Raw genomic sequence first — 4,703 nt, forward strand, 5'->3', positions numbered from 1 at the left:
CTATCATCCTTTTGAAGATTTCAAAGTCACTGTGAGGTATGGTCATGGTTCCCTGTAGATTTTTTTTTTTGTGTGTGTGTGTGTGTGTGCCTCCTCTGATGTTTGGAGCAATCACAGTCTGACAAATGTCTGTCTCTTGGAACCATGAACATTGTTCCCTAGAACGGAAAATCTTCATGGCCGCTTCTCCCCACCATTTGTCTTGCCAAACTTTCCCAAACTGACCTTTGCCGATGCTTTCTTGTAAGACGATGGTCCTGGCAATTCTTCTCTAAACCAGCAGCAGTAAACCCTTCATCCCAGGTAGCAGCATCACTGCAGTCACCAACACAATGAGAAGGAGCTGGCAACATGGAGCAGTAGCCACTGCTTCCATGGTCCCACCACTGTGACTCAGTCCCTGCCGAAGCTTCTCCTTAGCAAGCCTCCTATCCTGGCTTCAAACTCAGAATCCACCTGCCTCTGCCTCCTTCAGCAAATGCTACCGGCATGCACCACCACAACTGGCTGAGTGTAGCTCGGGTATTTTCAAGAATTCGTACCACTAACATTGGGCACCAGATGTAGCATGAATCTTAGAAGTTCTTATTAATAAAATCAAACCCCAGACCAGTTATTGGGGTCAATGCTGGTAGATTAGAGAGACAGAACAAGCCACAGCTAACTTCACCTGGCCAACTTCTCAGCTGATCTTGTTTCCTCAGACTGGAAGCTTCTGAGTCCTCATCCAAAATGGGTCTCAGCTGAACTGCTGCTAGAAGCCTGAATGCTTAACCAGCCAAATGCTCAACCAGGCCAAATGCTTCTAGTTTCTGGTACACATGCCTTACAGAGTGTGTTGCTCTCTACCACCACTCCCTGGGATTAAAGACTTGCTTTCTGGGATTAAAGGCGTGATGAGTCACCACGCCTGTCTGTATCCTTGAACACATGGAATTCTGTCTCTGGAATGCTAGGATTAAAGGCGTGTGCTACCACTGCCTATCCTTTATGTGTAATATTGTGGTTGTTCTGTCTCTGACCCCAGATAAGTTTATTAGTATGCACAATATTTGGGGGAATACAATACCACACATTGGTGGCTGCTTCTGGGAGACAAGTGCAGGAAAATGCTGACCAGGACCTAGGATCACTTCAAGCATTTAATAGGTTGCCCCAGGGAAGGGCAGTGAGTAGAAGCCATAGAACCATAAGCTTCAGCCAATAAGTGGGGATGTAAGTCCACCATTGTCTTCCAGCTGGAGGTCTCAGAGACCTCAGAAGCGTGAGCTGTAATGAAAGCAAGTGTCTGGGTTTTCAGCTGCTCTGAGCAGTGGAGGTCAGCCAGGAAGAGAGTGTGGGCAGCATTCTCCACAGAGAGGTTCCTGCAAAGGGCTTCCTCACACATGATTTTCAAATGCTCCAGGCCATACTTGTCAGCAGCTGCCAGCAAGGCAGCTGCCATGCTGTCCAGGTCTGGGGCTGTTCCTGTGTAAATGAAGTCCATCATTGCCTTGAAGACTTGTGGTTCCAGGTCAGGGATCTCAAAGCGATTCTTTCTGCTCTCCTCCATGTCATGTTCAATCATGGCTCTGAAAACTGAAGAGCGAGCTGCTAAGATGGCTTTGTGAGCCTGGAATTCCTGGCCAGCTACCACCAGGCAGCAGTCTGTGAACCAGGAAGTCTCCCACAGCTCTCGTAGCTCATCTGCCAATGTGCAGTTGGGAACTTGAATTCCTGGTTTCCTGTTCTGGTCAGAGATGCTCAAAGAGACCTGGACCATGCTCACCTTGCAGACGAGGGTGAGTTGGTCATCTGGGAGAAGCGAAAATGCATGGGACAAGAGGAAGTCTCGAGCAATATATTTTTTATAACCCCAATTGCTGCGTGGCACGAACCTAAAGGCTCTTGGGCTCCTCCTGACTTTCATTTTCACTCCTTCGTTGTTTATGATCCAGAACTGGAACTTTGCCCAAAGAGGACTCTTTAGAGAGTTGAGTAACACTAGGTAAACTGACATGTAACCTGCACTTTCTTCATTGACTCCATTCGGGTGTACTCTCAAACACCACTTGTCATTGGCTCCTATTGAGAAAGTTGGGCTCATAAAGCTTTCTGGCATTTCCTCAACAATAAAAGAGAAGTTACTGATGGTCCACCTGTAGGAGAAATCCTGAACACTGATTTGTGTATGGTCCCATCTCTGGGCGATCTCATCTCCTGCCATTTCTCCTGCAGGTAGTTTGAAGGTTCAACTGGATCAAAAATGAAGAATTAGCAATTGTTTTCTCTTCACCCTGTGAGAGGCAATAACAGACAGGATGTTGACTTTTAGGTTTGGTTCTCATCTGTTCTCTCTTCCATGGGACTGAAAACATGGGTCTCTGAAATTTTTTATCCAGATTTCATTACTAATTTCAGAGAACACAGTCTAGGCAACTAGATACTCTTACATCACTCCATTATTTTCTAGATTGAATCTTAGGTCAATAGGTAACTTGTTTTGACAATTATACACAGCTTTCGGATAGTTTTGATCATTCATTCTATTAGTTCATGTCAAAAGTGTTGCACTAGGGTTCTCTAGAGGAACAGAATATATACAAAGAATCTCTCTATATATCAACAAAAGGGATTTACTGGAAGGACTTTGGGCTGTAGTCCTGCTAATCCCACATTACCTATGAAGGGAAAGACCAAGGTTCCAGTACTTACTCAGTCCAGGATGTTTAGATGTGTCTGCTGGTCTTCATATATGTTGGTGTTCCAATATTCTCTATTGCCAGGGAAGGGATGGACTTGCTACAATGTGAGGGCAAGCAGGCAAAATGCAAGAGGTTCTTGCTTCCATGCGCTTTTATATGCTTCCAGCAGGGGGTGTGGTCAAATTTAGGGTGTGTCTTTAAGACTCAAGATCTGGATTAAAGGTGTGTGTCTTCAGTCCCTGAGATCCAAATTAGATGTTTGTTTCTTTTTACTTCCAAAGTCTGTCCTTGAAATGGATTTACATACATCAAATGAAGCAAAACACTTCTCACTGTTGTGACCTCCATTTTAGGGTTTTAGTTAATTCCATGTCTTGTTAAGTTGGGAGCCCATAAAAACCACCACAATGTATTTTGCTCATTGGGGTTCATTTTAAATAAAATAGGGATGGTGTCCATTCCTACACAGCTGTTATTTCCTCTTCTCAGGGTTTTACATTCAATCCTCCCACTATCATGATCAGGAAAGAGGTGGTTCCTTACCCTGTCAGGGGTCTCAGTTTTCACAACATGGAGTTCAGGGTGGAAGAATTCATATATGGTGGTCAAGAAGCAGAGACAGGCAGCAACTCTGAAAGTGGCAGTCTTCTTTCATCTAGACTCACATCCCTGGGATGGCTCCACACACTTTCATTGGTGATCTTGCCCCTCCCCCTCAGATAATCCTCCTTGGAAAAACTGTTCTCAATCCACTAAGGGTGTGCTATGAGAAGATCCTAAGTTCTCAGTTCCATGAAGCTGACTGCCATGATTCAGATTCTCAATACCTCATAATTTTCATCCTCCACTGGTGAGTTCTGTCCTCTTTAAACTTTGAACTTCCATGCTTACTCTGATGGAACTTTAATTTGAGACAGACAGAATTCTGGTTGTCAAAGGGTGCAGAAAATATTCAACAGTTACTCAAGAAGGAGTTGTGAAACAGTTCTTCTTAGAATGTGATCTGGAAAGTTCTCTCCATATCTGTCATCTCTCTCTAGTTCATCATGTCTAGAGGGACTCCTAAGCCTAGAGGACTGGGAAATACCTTCAGTGATTCAATCAACTCAGCAATTTCCAGTTTAGCTCCCTGAAAGTCTGGCTTTAATGCTGCTCATCCCTCAATCCAGGATAAATCAATCAGTTGGTTTTGATCTCTGAATTTTTGGTTCCTCATTTGGGAACCTTTGGCAGGTGGCTAACTAGTAGCCTCTGTGACTTTTTTTGTATATGTTTAGCGAGAGGGTGGCAGATACCATTTCCCTCAAATATCTCATTTGTAATGAAGGTAGACAATTCCTGCAAGACCCCTCATTTGTAAGAAAAGTGCTCCACCTGTAAGTTCTGAGCTTCCATGAGCATGCTCCTCCAGTGTGGGAGCAATTCTCTCAGTGGGGAACTGACTCCTGCCTGGGTCTCAAGTACAACATCTTTTCATATCAGTTTCTCATTCCAGGTATGCAACAAGTTTAGCTTTTATTTCAGGTAGGTGGTTCTCTGGGAGACATGGCACAACCAATGTGATTCAGATTCCCACTAGGAGAGGGCAAAGTCTTAAGCAGCAGTTTTGTCCACACAACAGAGAAAGCCAACAGTCAATACAACAAAACAAAACTGACAGTAACAAGGACAGGTCCAAGCTCAACTTCTTGGGGGCCTCCCAATCAGTTCAAGCTAATCAACTGTTGAACTTATCTAGAGGGCCCACTCCAGTTCAATGGGGGCTCCTCAGCCATTGGTTCACAGTTCATGTGTTTCCAGTAGTTTGGCTATGTGTCCCTGTCCTTTTTCCAATCATGGTCTCAATATCTCTTGCTCATACAATCCCTCCTCTCTCTCAGAGATTGGACTCCTGGAGCTCCAACTGGGGCTTGGCCATGGATGTCTGCATTGGTTTCCATAAGATACTGGATGAGAGTTCTATTATGACGGCCAGGGTGCTTGGCCATCCGATCACCAGAGCAGGTCAGTTCAGGCACT

At 44.7% G+C, this 4,703-nt stretch overlaps 1 pseudogene; it reads right to left on the minus strand.

Annotated features, from left to right (window-relative positions):
* Positions 1-1,129: 1,129 nt before the first annotated feature.
* On the minus strand, positions 1,130-2,206 carry LOC143273762 (speckle-type POZ protein pseudogene; annotated as a pseudogene).
* Between the last annotated feature and the right edge of the window lie 2,497 nt (positions 2,207-4,703).

This window comes from Peromyscus maniculatus, chromosome 6, assembly GCF_049852395.1.
Source record: "Peromyscus maniculatus bairdii isolate BWxNUB_F1_BW_parent chromosome 6, HU_Pman_BW_mat_3.1, whole genome shotgun sequence".
Classification (NCBI taxonomy): Eukaryota; Metazoa; Chordata; class Mammalia; order Rodentia; family Cricetidae; genus Peromyscus; species Peromyscus maniculatus.